At 37.3% G+C, this 15,525-nt stretch overlaps 1 pseudogene; it reads left to right on the top strand.

The window, feature by feature from the left end:
- The first annotated feature begins 7,392 nt into the window (after nt 1-7,392).
- Nucleotides 7,393-14,648, top strand: LOC127497462 (GTPase IMAP family member 9-like; annotated as a pseudogene).
- Nucleotides 14,649-15,525: the final 877 nt, after the last annotated feature.

The raw sequence follows: 15,525 nt of genomic DNA, 5'->3' as shown, positions 1-15,525 counted from the left end.
GGAACATTTGTGTTGATAAAAAGAGAGTTAACAGATCATCATCATCATGTGAATGTAGTGTTGAGCACATCAATCTCAGAGAAACTTGAATCTTGTCTGATGTTACAGGGACAGATGATCACGTGTGTTTATCCGGTGGAGAGAGACTGATGAAGGACTGATGCCATCAAAGGCTTTGAGTGACGATACTACAGAAATCAATACAAATCTACTTAGATCTTAAGCTGTAGTTTATTTTAACCCTCTGGTGGTCTTTGGTTTTTGACCCCAAATGATGTTTGCTAAAATAAAAAAATAAAAAGTTCTCTTCGTCCAAATGGCGTGCAACTTTGTACGGTGGTTAACACTTTCTAGATCTACAAATAAATAAATTGGAATGATATCTGTTTTTATGTTAGTGTGAAAGAAGAAGTAACACTCGTGACCTTCGGGGTCTCTGGAGACCTCAGTCAACTAAATGATTTTTGTAACAAAATAACTTTGTTTTTAAACTAATGTAATTTTACTCTTTTTATTAATGTTTTTACTCAACATTTCTGCAGTTTTTGGAGGATTTATGATATATTTTAAATTTATATAAATAAATGTAAAAAAAAAAGTTATACATATTTTTCATGTAAAATTGACTTTAAAAAGATAAAATCTGATCTGTTTCCTAAGTTTGGTCTTTTAATGTCACTGTGTGTACATTAAGCCACATTAAGCATTTTCTTTATGGGAGGAAAACACTTAACGTGTAATTAAACATGTCGCCTTCATATTCTGGGTTCATCTGCTTTTCTGTACACAGTATGCTTTATTAGTTTGGTGTTTACTGAGTTTGCTCTGTTAATATCTCTGTCTTAGTAAATTAAGCCTCGTTAAGCGTTTTAGAACGTCCCGACCCACATTTCTAACTTTCATTCATGGGGATAACATGGATAATTTGACATGGTTTAGTGTAAGATTTTTGCCCATCTTTTGGAAAATGCAGTTTTAAAAGTAAAAAATGATCACTTTATCCAGCAGATGGCTGCAGAGCGGCATTTTTCAAAAATCTTACACTAAACCATGTCAAATTATCCATGTTATCCCCATGAATGAAAGTTAGAAATGTGGGTCTTTTATAAAGTAAATTTTACATAAAAAGCTGTTGTTGTATAAAAACCTATTTAAAAAATTATTTAATTTATTTATATAAATGTAAAAGTTATCGTAAATCTTCCAAAAACTGCACAAATGTGGAGTAAAAACATTAATAAACAGAGTAAAATTACATTTGTTAAAAAAAAAACAGTTATTTTGTTGCCTGACCCTGAAGGTCACGAGTGTTGACCCCAAACGAAGTAGCGGGTTAATTATTGTAATTTAAACAGTTATTACAGCACTTTTCTGATTCTTGATGTCTGTATGTTTGCTGCAGAGCTTTTGTGGCGGAGCAGGACCTGCAAGACAAGGTGACAGAGGCATTTGTGGGGAAAAGAAACCAGCAGGGATTGAACAGCGTGAAGACGAGTAAATAATGACTGAATTTATATGTTTGGGTGAACTAACCCTTTATGATCCCAAATAGAAACTGTATGAAATGTATTTATTATAAATGCATAAATGCATTTATATTATAGTAGTGCCTTGAAAAAGTAAACTTTAAGAAATAAGCAGCTTTATTGAGTGTTTGTGCCCCAGACACTAACAAAAAAGGATTTACAAAAATCACATTTACATTTATTTACAGTTATGCTTTACCATATATGCTCGAGAGCCTGAACAGACTGTTCAAAACGCCTCACACTGATGGGTATGTAAAAAATAAACAGGAATTTTCAGCTTTTGAGCGATTCGTTACTGTTGTACACATTGTCATGTTAATTATCATTTAAATGCATTTGTTTTATTGACCACAATATTATCATTGCTATTTGTCTGAGAGGGGCACTTTTGATAAATTTCGAAAAAGGGCAGGGGCTCGAGCCCCCAAAGACCCCTCCCCCTGCACGTGCCTGCCGTGGAGTAACCTGGAGTAAAGTGTCTCGATCAAGGACACACTGGTGGAGACGCTGTGGAGATCGAACCAGCAACCTTCTGCTGACCAGCTCAGTGGTTTAGACCACTACACCACAAAAGTAAAGAAGCTACAGCAAAAATTAGCATGTAATTGTAAACATATTAAATGAAATATGGCAAGAAACAGAATGCTGACATTAATTGTAAAACGTTTTAATCTGTTTAAATGTTTTACAGGTATTTTTGGTCAGGGGCGCCTGCAGGATTTTATGCTGCTGGACTGATCGACTGTCTTTTTCCAGCTCATGCACTTAGTAAATTTGATGCACATAACTAATAGATGCTTCATGAATTTTTTGTTTTGTTTTGTTTTTTACTTTATATCTGAGCAGCTTTGTCCCGAAATGTGCGTACTGTTTTTAGAGAAACATGTGATTAACGAAAAACGAAGCCTCACATTGTTTCCAGTCACGTGAATGTTTCACTTTGTGTGTCGGAATGTTTGAACTCAGACCACTACTCTACAGGTATATGTTAGTTCAAGTCCATTTACAAACATTTTAAATATATAAGCCTGTAGCCTATATTACATTATCATATGTTATGTCAATAGTAGCTAGCCTATAAAAACAATAAAATAACAGCACAATTTACTTGCCTCAAACAACTCAGTATTAGTGTGTATATGTGTGTGTGTGTGTGTATATATATATATATATATGTTACATTTAATTTATTGCCAAACTTTAATATGTGAATTATATTATCAGAAAACTAAACACATTTAGCGTCGTCAGGCTTTTGTTTGTGCTTAATGGATAAAACAACGGAGCTGCGCACTCAGGTTTATGGCTGCTGTAAATTTTACCTGCCACAAGAAGGCACTGTTTGCGACACTCTTGATGCTTTGAAACTTTTTCCGAAACATTCAGAGAAAAGCTTTAAAGATTTAAGAGGCTTCATTTCTCCATCCCTACTCAATGCAAATGTTTCAATCAAATTTAGCTGTTTTAGAGAGCATTTACTCATTTTGAGTCTGTTTTTAAACATTAACTATCTGTAATGGCATTTCTCATGTGTGGAAAAAGCGACGAACTAAATAGCCAATCAGATCTCTTTTCACCCATTTCCCCCAGGCCCACCCATGCACTCACATACACACATTTGATTTTACAACACACAAACGCACACCTTTATTTATTCTCATTTCTCTCTTGCTTTTTTAATATGTCATAAGTGTGCGCAGATATATTTTAATAATCAATTTAAGAATTATGTAAAAAATAAAAACGGCATTATTTAGCGCCCTCTCATGGTACGCACAGTGCGTGCAGCTGCAGGCGCCGCTGGTCATGCTCATGGAGAGCACAGGAATGTTTGGAGCAGACACAGCAGCAGCCAGATTGACCCGCACATCTTCTCCCACTCTTGCTTCAAGGTTGTGCGGTTCAGGGGTCCATCATCATCATCATCATCTTCCTCATCCTCTGTATCAACGATGTTCCCATTAAGAAGAGCAGGGCTGAACGACAAAACGTTTTTTAAACGGAAACGGTGGTGCGTTGAACACCCCGTTCTGATGACGCAAGAGTTGCAACTATGGCAGCTGAGAAGGCCATTCTTTGTGATCTTTTTTAAGAATTGTCGGGGCCTGATGAAGTTGGTATACAGTGGCGCCTGCAGCCGTACGGCTGTACGCACTGTACGTACCATGAGAGGGCGCTAATTAATGCCGTTTTTATTTTTACATAATTTTTTAATTGATTACTAGTCTGTGCATGTATAATACTGCAAAATACGTTCGATGTTACAGTCACTGCCCTTGCTGTCCAGAATAAAAGAGAACAAACCCAATTGAGTGAAGGGATTTGTGGAAACTGTGGTTCCTAATTATTGTGATCCAAAATTTGCCTCGCATTTCAGGATGAAAAGACAAACATTTCAGGTGAAGGATAATCCACTTCTTACCTCCGAGACTGTGTTATGATCTATATGACTTATTATTTTTACTGTGAGTATTAGGCTTATCATTATTGCTGATCACTGTTGTTGAGCTATGATATTGTAATATTTACCATATAATCAGAGGAGTAGCCTATAGAAAGTTTATGAAAGTGTCACTTCACAATTATAGCAAAATATATAAATATGTATAGTATTTTTATGTTACATTAATACCCATTTTGTGTGAGCTGTCTCTTTAATACCGCGTGGTTTATATACATCTTGCAGCTGATTGGGCTGACATTTCTGACACGCCCACCAAACAAGAGAAAACGTATCTCAAACCCGTTGCACACCGTTTCCAGGAAACATGTTGTTCGACCCGGAAACCGTAGCAAAACATTGCGCACCGGTTTGAGCTTGAACGTGCCCCAGCAGTGAGGGACATGATCAGGCGCGGATTAACGCACAGGCTTACCTAGGCTGCAGCCTAGGGGCCCCACGTGTGCAGGGGCCCCGGATTGGCCAGGCTATTTTTTATTTTTTTTATTTTTTTTTTTAATTTACAGCGCGAACAAAAAAAGACCCTCATTGGCCCATAAGAAACATTAAAAAAATCAGGTGATTGGATAGATGTGACATTTAGGTCACATCTGTCCAATCAGCTGCTGATCAAATCATGTCAATCATTTTCATTACGTCACTGCTATTGCTAGGCGGCATAGCAGCAAAATGTCCGAAAGAAATTACGATAGTGGAGCACAAAAAAAAAATCGGAAAATACAAAGGTTAAAACAACAACGTGAACAAGATATACTGAAAAAAATACCTAAATTGACATAATACTTAAAGGCATTGGATACATCAAGACGTGGCGAAGTCACGCAGTTCGTGAGGGAGAGATCGTTAATGCAGGAAATACAAACATTCGCTTATCATTCATCGACCATCAAATACGGCTTATCACTTGAAACATGTAAGTAGTAGCAACTTTACAAGTCCGCTAATGTTAGCCTGGTAGTCCTAGATAAATGTGCACTATTATTTGGTGCATATCCGTTTGTGTGGAGAGCGCGCTCGCTGCATGACATGGAGGCGCAGGTGCGATAAATACTCCGTCATTTTGGTCATACAGATAAGAGTAATACAAACTGTAAAGGGTGTACTTTTATTTCTGTAAACTCACAATAACAGAAAACGGTGTGCTTTTGTGAAATGAAATCAACCAGGATGCGCGTTCTGTCATCTCTGTGAACTTGAGCACGTAACAAACATGAACCGTACTTCCCTCACAGACACGAGAAATATATCTGTAGAAAGCTTGAAACAATAAATTATTAAAATGTTTAGAAAGTCTGCTTGCTGTTTTTTCACTACACACTCATAATAATTACGTTTACTGGTGCGCTGTGGCAAGTTTTATGCTGATTAGGCTATGTATCATAGGCGGAGCTGGGGAAGGCTTAGCTTCCCCTGGCAATGGGTCAAAAATTAACGGGGGCTTTGGCCAAAAATGCATCTGCACATTTAAACTAAATCTAGTAATAAAGTGAAAATAAAAATTAAATGAAAAGTGTTGGTTGCGGCATTTAATATAGATCTTGCGCCCTATAACCAATCACACACGATTCTGTTGAGCTTACAACTGCAATGGCCAATCAGAGGTGTTCAGATTAGTCATCGCTGAAACGCCGGAGTGCACTCTCGCTAATGCTCTCAGTCTCATCATAAACAGATTTGGTGATTGTGCTCTTGAGAGCGTCCAAACTAATAAACAGGTTTTCTATTTACAGCGTATTTTTGAGCAATGTAGCCAATCACAAACTTACTTGATGATTTCTTGAACGCATGAGTTTTTGTCCAGTGCTGAGATCTGCACACTCAAATCCTCTCGTTATAATTTACCTTTTAACAAAAAAATATAGTTATTATAAAGGCCAGATAAGATATTCATTGTCAGCTTAATCGATTAGCAAAACTTTGTGAGATCGCAATGAATTAAGATGAGTGACAGCTTAGTGGTTATAAAGGGAGCGCTTTTATGCACGCTTTCTAGGCTTTATAGTATGGAAGCTCGTTTTCGCCACTTAATTAAAAAAAAACAAAAAAACAAAAAAAAAACAGTAATTGCGACTTAATCTCAGAATTCTGACTTTTTTTCTCACAATTGCGAGTTATAAAGTCAGAATTGCCCAGATATTAACTCGCAATTGCGTGATATAGTCACAATTCTGAGATATAAACTCGCAATATAGTAACAATTCCGACTTTTTTTCTCGCAATTGCGAGTTTATATCTCAGAATTGTGACTTTATAACTCGCAATTGTGAGGAAAAAAAAAAGTTGCAAGATAAAAAGTCACAATATTGAGATAAAAAGTCGCAATTACGGTTTTTAATTTTTTATTTAGTGGTGGAAACGGGCTTCCATAATAGGCCTAATTCATTCAGAATTTGAAGATCACATTTTTGCATTTATATTGGGATGTGTATAGGTTGCTGATAGGCGACACGTAACTATTTCATGACATAGACTCTATGTTTTCATGGAGGAATCGCATCTAGCCTTACCCTAGAGTTGGTTCACCCTCCGCCTATGCTATGTTATATATTGGTTTATATGATTTATGATTTTCAATTTCACATTTTACCTATGCAATGTGGTGGTAATTGTCTTACTGTGGTGGTCCACCAGTTGAAGGGACATAGAAGAAAAACTGTAGTAATTGGCTGTCTCGATGAGCGTGTGCCAGTTAACCTTAATATTTGCGTGTGGACCATGTATGGCATTAAATAAATTTTTTCAAGAAAGCATAATGATTAAGGGGGGTGGGGGGGCCCTCACACAAAGAGCAGCCTAGGGGCCCCTGACCACCTTAATCCGCCCCTGGACATGATGGATGAAGGTGTTCACGGTGGTCAGCTGCTTCATCAGAATAAAGCTGCAGAATGGGCACAGCTGTGTTAAGATGGCAGCAGGACTGTAAATACGTGATTGTTAGAACAATAAGTTTGAATAAAGCTTTGTTTCATGTGTTGTTGACATGTATATGTGTATTTATTTATTGTGATGGTTACTTTTATGGTTTTAAGGAAGATGGGTGCCATATTTTTGCTGGTTTTATTACTTTTATTTAATCTTGCCATTGGAACATTACCAAATAGGATTCAGTATACCCGAGACTTTCCCCTTGGATTGAACGCTGGTAGCTTGGTGCCGAGGCAACTCGAAAACTTTCCCCTGTTTAAGGACACTACTACGGCTCATAACAACCAGCTCATTGGTCCTGAAGAAAATCGCGGGACTAGTAGGAAAATTCGAAAAAGAGGCGAGAAGGGTGGCGTGAGAATTTTAACAAGGAAGAAACGTCTGCCCTGCCCTCAATAGTCCTTGCTAATGTCCAGTCGCTTAAAAACAAGGTGGACGAACTTCAGGCATGAGTATTTTACACACGTGATTTCAGAGATGTGTGTGTTGGCCTTCACAGAGACGTGGCTGACGGATGCAGACACGGATTCTGCTTTTATCGACGGATTTGGAGTGCCAGTACGTCTTGATCACGACCCAGGCACGACGGGGAAGCGACAGGGAGGTGGAGTATGCTTTATGATAATCCACAGTGGTGTAATAATGTGACTGTACGGGAGGAAATGTGCTTACCGGACATTGAGCTACTGACAATTTCCGTGAGACCATATTATTTGCCCAGGGAGTTTCCTCAAGTGTTCCTGACTGTTGTACATATTCACTCTAAATCCAATGCTAAAAATGCCAATGAAGTGTTGTTCTCTGTGTTACAAAGACTTCAGTCCATCTCACCTGAGGCCCCGTGTCTCGTTGTGTGTGATTTTAATCACAGTAACTGCAATAAAACACTTTCACCAGTATATTACTTGTAACACTCGTGGAAAAAGACTCTTGATTTATGTTACGGATCCATACGGGGAGCGTACAGATCCGTTGCTCTTCGGACCATAGCGCGGTGCTCCTGATCCCAACATATAAGACTGTGCTGCGAAGGAAAGGCACAGAAACACGGAAGGTCCAAGTGTGGAATGAGGATGGTATATTGGCTCTACAAGGATGCTTTGAGTGCACGGACTGCTCTGTTTTTCACAAATCGTCGAGCTGACTGATGTGGTGTGCAGTTATATCTCATTTTGTGTTGAGAATGTGATTGACCTGCCATTCAAATAACAAGCCCTGGTTTAATGCAGAATTGAAAAATCTTTTAAAGAGTCCGCGACTCTGAAAGTCTCCCTGTGGTTCAACAACAGATACACATTAGCCCCATAGTGTGGTCTAAACCAATAAGAGATAATGAAGGGCGGATAATGAATAATCCGCTCGTGTGCACGCACTAACAAACTTAATGAAACTTACTTTTCTTCAACTATTACATACACATGTCCTCAACATTCAAACTCGTTTCCGAACTGCATTATAATCACTTTAGTGATCCGATACCTGAGAATAATCACGAGATGATGAGACGTTTACTCGTATGAGCAGCCCTCGCGATCTCACCTGAGAACGTTCGCCTGTATGGAGAAACTCTCGCGATACCGTCTGAGAAAGCGAGACATGAGCAATCGATCTCAGATTAACGGATCTACTACAAACATGACTATAATAAAGAATCGATCTCAGACTAACGGCTCTATTATAAACATTACATACATTACAACATAAAACAATGAAACGATTAATTAATTGGCTATTTCCCCATTCCATTTTCATTTCTTTTAACCACAATGTTAAAACGAAAGTTACTTGGTATATTGAACAGAACTATGACTGTATTTACTGTCCCAATGTTAATGTCTGCTGAATAGTGATGAATACTATGAATATTATGAATACCTAGTGTGATGAATACCATGAATACTATCCATTACATGTGTAAGCAGTAATGAAGCACTTTAAGCACCAACACTTTTTCAGCAAGTTACCTTTCTTGTAGAATTGTGCTTCAAATAAAGAACTTTATGTTGACCAGATTGTTAGTTAATCATTTAAAAGTCAATATTGCCTATATGGACAGTGATTAAAAAAAAAAAAAAAGTGAACTTGTAAAACTGCGGTGTTAAATGCGATGCGGTTGAAAATTTGGGTGCACCTAAGAAAAAAAGTTAGGCACACCAGTGCAACCAGTGCAAAAAGTTAGTCTAGAGCCCTGCTTTAGCTAATGAACTAAACAAATTTTATTTAAAATTTAATGTGGATGATGATAATGTCAAGTATGATTCTTCACAAAGTAGTACAGTGTTTAATATTGATGCTTCTACAGTAGCTAGGCTTTTTAAAAGGATCAAAGAAAATAAAAGCCCTGGACCAGATAACATTAGTGGCAAGCTGCTGAAAGCATGTAGTTTACAGCTAAGTGGCATATTTACACAGATTTTTAACATTTCTCTTAAAATGCAAATTGTCCCACAAATTTGGAAACATGCCACAGTTGTTTCTGTGGCAAAATGTGGGAGCCCAAAGGTTTTAAATGATTCAGACCAGTAGCCCTCACCTCACTGGTGATGAAAACATCTGAGAAAATTGTGAGTCATCTTTTTGTTTTCTGTCTTATACAACATCCCGTTCATATTTCTGTGTGAAAAACCGCTGCAAACGAGTCGGTGTGTGTGACAGAGAGAGTGAACTCCCTGAATGAATCAAACTAAATGAAGAACAATTTCAGAACTTTCTGAAAACCAGTTCAAAAGAACCGATCACATCAAACGAGTGATTGATTCGCGAATCTTCTGAGTCCGGGTCCGGTGCAGTTTCAACTTGTTTCACCCCGTCACGAGACTTTGACGCGTGCGATCACAGCGGTGCGATTAGAGCGTTCAGCGCGTCACTGATCAATTCAAACGCGCTTTCACGCGCTGCTGGCGTTGAGCCAAGAGACGACGCGCTCAGTGCTGTTCATATCACAACTGTTCAGTGTTTTCAACCACATCGTGTTTATTTCAGGATTCAGACATTTAAAGAGTTTAAACGAATTACTATAAAAAGACATTTATAGATTGTTAAATACAAACTCCATACACTGCTGTCGAAGCGACAATAATAATCCTTTCAATTATAATTTGACGAAGTATTTTATTCATATCAGACACACACTGTGTAGGAAAACGTTTACTGTTGTAACAATAACAACTTTTTAACAGCAAAAATGTGATAAAATTACTCATATTTTAATATCTCACCTGGTTATTTGTTTTTAAAGGGTCACAGCAATAATTTCCATCTTAAATCTGTAAATTACATCATAAACTCTACACTTATGTGCTTTTTTTATTTATGTTGTCTCACAAATACATTTACTCATTTCTATTAATGAAAATGACTTAATCACAACATGTACTGCCTTTTTCAGGTTAAGATCATAATGAATAAAGCATTTTTTGTTGCCAAACATGCTTTTATTCTCTCAATCTCAGTCATGAGTTTGTTTTAAGTAATAATTTGACAGACGGCGTGCATATATGTGAATGTAACGCTAATCTTGATTCAGATTCCCGAGAGGAAAGATCAGATCAGGCTGGTTCTGCTGGGAAAAACTGGATCTGGGAAAAGTGCAGCAGGAAACACCATTGGTGAAAGTGTGTTTGAATCCTCCATCAGCTCAAACTCTCAAGCCAAACAGTGTCAATCAGAAAGTCCAGTGAGGAACGGTAAAAAGATTTCAGTGATCAACACATCTGGACTTTATGATAATGAACTCAGTGAAGAGGAGGTTATTACTGAATCAGTGAAGTGCATAACATACTCGTCTCCTGGACCACATGCTTTCATTATCATGATTAAAGTGGGTCGATTCACCAAAGAAAAACACAATAAAGGAGTGTTTGGAGAACAGATAGAACAATACACCAGGATCATCTTCACCCATAAAGATCAGTTAGAAAATAAAAACAGTTTTTGCAGCAAAGTGATCCAGATCTTAAACTTGTAGATAGCTGTGGAAAGCGATACTTCTGTTTATACAACGAGTCTGCCAGTTTCCCCAGTTCAAAGATCTGATCAGTAAAATAGAGGCGATGGTGAGAGTAAACGGAGGACACTTTGCATTTCTCAGTTCCCTCAAACACTGTATTCAGGAGATACAGAAGTTGCATGAGAAAGTGGAGCAGTTCAAACAGGAGAAAAACGGGGGCTTTCTAACAGAAAATATACTGGAGTTTAACAGAGGAGTCTCGACATGAAGCTGAACGGGTTATGATCACTCATGGCAGCTGCAGCCCAAGTCCTGGGAAAGTGTTTGGTGAGCTCTGAGGAGAAACAGAGCGTCATACAGGAGGACGAGAGCACAGGAATCAGTCAGAAGAAGGCCATTCGACTGGCAGTCAGAGCCACAGGGAAACTAGCAAGACAGAGATTCAGTGATGATCAAACTCAAACTTTTGAGCTTTTTTCTTTCTAAAGATTTGTCTTTTTATTGAGAAGATCCACCCACATGTTTGTTTGTCCCCAAAACATGTTTTATGAGACGATTCTGCTGGCTTTAACCATGTGAGAAACCTTTTTTTATTCAGTTAACACTTTGGAAGAAATTTTTAACAAAGTTTTTTAACAAATTCTTGTTTTTGCCAGTATATGGAAACTATATGTGAAATAAACTCTTACAAAAAATAATATTAAGGCTTATTTATTGGCATGTATTGGTTATAGTAGCTTACAGTCGTGAATTTTCAGCATCATTACTCCAGTCTTCAGTGTCACATGATCCTTCAGAAATCATTCTAATATGATGATTTGATGCTCAAGAAACATTTCTTACTATTATCAATGTTGAAAACTCTTGTGTACATTTTATTTCAGGCTTCTTTGATGAATAGAAAGTTCAAAAGAACAATTTATTTGAAATAGAAATCCTTTGTAACATTATTACATGACTTTACTGTCACTTTTGATCAATTTAATGCATCCTTGATGAATAAAAGTATTAATTTCTTTAACGATAGAGTATAATGTTCCACAGGCCCGGCTCTACTGGGGTTCTTCAGGGTGCTAAACACTCGAACACAAGCAAGAGCACGTCAGTTGAGACTGTAATAATCATTCTGTGTTTGCTCTGGAGAACATCAAATGTTTCTGTTTACAGCGTGTTTCTGCAGCGATGCAGCCAATCACAGACAGACATGTTGATCTCTTCCCAGCAAACACAAACGTTTTTACAGCTTTTCACAATGTTGTATTTTGGTTGCAATTAAGTAACGTTGTACTACGTTTATTAATAAAATAATGTAACCAAAATAAAACGCTAAAAACTTTGTGAAAATACCAACCTGGTATGTTTTCTTTAAGTAGTCAAAAAAACATAAATATCAGGATTGTCTACTGCGAAAAACGAAACTAGACCAAACTACAACTTTTGGGAGACGCTTTATTCATGTGTTAAAATAATGTAATCTGCACGTTGGAATACGATGTTTAAAAAACGCAATGACAGCACCAAAATACAACCATGCCAAACCTCCTATGGTATGTTCCATTTGAGTAAAAATATTAGTAAAATATCATTTTAACATTAAAGCGATTGAGTGACTGAGTAACAGTGAAACTGTAAGCAGCCTGAGCCTGACACAGGAACAGGAATGATTGGTTAATGTTTCATTAAAAAAAATAAAAATAAATGTATACTGCATATTTTGATGCTATATTCCGTTCATATTAGGGATTAATTTACATTTTTGAAGTTTTTACACTGTTCTATGCAGTCCCATTATTCAAAAGTTAAACATATTAAAACATATTTTGAAAATGCATAGAGCTAATGGCGTAATAAGGAATAAAATGGAAAACTCGACTCACAAACAAACAGAAAGTGATATGCAAATACAAATGTCAGTTTGAGCAAAAACGCAGAGCAACAAATAAATGTATTGTGTTTTACAAATAAATAAATGAGCCTACATCATATTTGACAAATACAGTTATAAGGGGCGTTAGGCACTCCGTTCCTCGTCATTCCTAACGGCTTCACGGGGCTTATTGCTTTAATATAGGCTAATCAATCACTGTTCAATCAGTTTTATTAGTGTAATGAACATGTTTAAATGATCAACAGAGCAACAGCTCAAGCGCAGGCGGAGCCGTCAGAAAGATGACAGATTATTCTATAATTCTAAAAACTTTCAGATTAAACCCACTTCATTTTCCTCATTCGTTTGAAATAAAATTATATTACATCATGTGTTTGTTATTTTTATTCATCATGTCGGATAGGCTGTGATATCATGTGCGTTGTCCTACTCCAAGTTTTTCCATTAAAAAGAGGTGCAATACTCCAGATTCCCAAAAACAACTTTAATCCAGTTGATATGGGCTAAAACAATCTTGGGAAGCTGTTTGAGAAGAGTGTAAGTGTGTGAGTGAGTGTGTGTGTGTTTTCCTACAAAGAAATGTAGAAAACACAATAGGTTACACACTATCACTGAATTAAGTGATAGGCCGCTACACATCTTTACATAGCTATAAATCATATTTCGTATCAATATACATTGAGTGACACAGTGAGGTAAACGAACACTGAAACTGTGATGATTAAAATGGCATCTTAAAGATACACAATAAGGTCAAACAGAATACTATACAGTGACATCAAAATTAGTTTTTAATACACAATAAGTTCAGAATCACACCGAACACTATTGCGGTAGTGAAACTGTGATCATGCAGCAGAACGTAACGATAGCAGACACACTTTCACCCAAACTCATCATATTCAAACATTTAACATTAGTTAAGTTAATTACTTAACACACACAATACTGCACAAATTAAAGAGATCATGAAGAAGTGAGATCTTCACTCTCTCTGTCCCAATTTCTGGGCCAATATGAACTAACACAGTAAGGTGGATATATACCGCACCCCATCAGTTATATTTGGTGCTATACTGCCACCTGTTGGCACATTTGTGTAACTTAGAGAAGATTAAAGGGTTAAAATGAACCCAAAAATGAAAATTCTGTCATTAATCACTCACCCTCATGTCGTTCCACACCTGTAAGACCTTCGTTAATCTTCAGAACACAAATTAAGATATTTTTGATGAAATCCGATGGCTCAGTGAGGCCTTCATAGAGAGCAAAGCCATTGAAACTCTCAAGATCCAGAACCCTCTATGGTACAGAGTTGCCATATGACAACAATTAATTTCTACTCATTTCCTTGTCATTCAGAACAAATACAATATATTGCATTATGGGAATTAAAAGGGCAGGCCTTAAGGTTGCCAATGATGTGTTGTTTTTAATTCCCATGACATGTGAATGTCCCTCAAACACTCTCTTTCCCACTGTCACCCTCACACAGAAGACGCTGTAGAAGTGCTCCAGAAATTGCTCTATTTACCTCATTTCTACACATCTCTTCTCAAGGGAGATTTTTTTTGCAGCATCTTTGATAAGTAGATTAGAAAGTTTTAATCCCAATTCAACTTTGTCCAACAGAGTTTCACTGTAAATTGAGAAAATATCAAGGTTGCCATATGGCAGCTCTGTACCTGTAATGATTGAGATTAAAAAGACAGGATGGTGGATCCAAGCGCAAGCTTTATTTAAAGAGCGTAGGCACACAAGCAGGAGGTCAAACACCAGCAAACAGGTTCAAGAGAGACAAGGCAAAGAGTAGTCCAAAAAACAGGCAAATATCAGGGCAGGCAGCAAATGATCATAATCCAGGAAACAGAGTGATGTGTGACTAGCCGTGTCCCAATTCAGGGGCTACGCACTTCGGAGTGTATGAAAGGGGTGGGGCTTTGCAGTGGAGGGTTGCCAGGTCTGCGCAACAAAACTGTCCCAAAAGTAGCATAATCACAGCACAAGTGTAAAAGTATCCCAATCCCAGACGTGGCAACAATGAGCCGAGCGTCGTTACATGGATATAGCGGCTGTGTGACAGACAGCTGACGTTTGTGTGTGCATTTTAAAGTTTTATGACTTTCTATTGGGTTTTGACATGCTTCACTGCCGGCGACGACAGGACACTGGACCAAAATATGTATGGTTAAACTATGTAATGTTAGTTTTATATCGTTAGCAATTAGTTAACCTTGTTTGTTTTTTATATTAAATGAAACGTTAACTGTGAAAATATATACATTCATATTTATACATTTACTCTGTATTTAAGCTGTATTTAAATCTAAACAGATCTATTTGTAACATTTTGGACTCCATTGCTTCTCGAAGGCTGGTCTATCCCCGAAACAAGTCTCAGCCTTGGATCAACAATGATATCAGATTATTACAACAGCAGTGCAGACGATTTGAACGTAAATGGAAAAAATACAGGCTTCAAATATCATTTGATATGCTGAATGTCTCCCTTCAAAATTTCCAAAAGGCTGTCAGGGCTGCAAAGCATACATTTTTATCTGATATCATTGTTAAAAACTCACATTGTTCTAGAACGCTCTTTATGACTATCGATTCTGTCTTAAATCCTCCCGTTAAGACTCCATCTGTGATCTCTTCTTTTGACTGTGAAAATTTTCTTAACTTCTTTTTAGACAAAACCAACACTACTAGAGCACAAGTTTTTACTTCGATACAGCCTGCAGGTCTACCTGATCCCTCTTTCTCCAGTTCA

Source organism: Ctenopharyngodon idella, chromosome 16 (genome assembly GCF_019924925.1).
Source record: "Ctenopharyngodon idella isolate HZGC_01 chromosome 16, HZGC01, whole genome shotgun sequence".
Classification (NCBI taxonomy): Eukaryota; Metazoa; Chordata; class Actinopteri; order Cypriniformes; family Xenocyprididae; genus Ctenopharyngodon; species Ctenopharyngodon idella.
The sequence above is the reverse complement of the archived record's forward strand: the minus strand, read 5'-3'. Positions and strand labels throughout refer to the sequence as shown.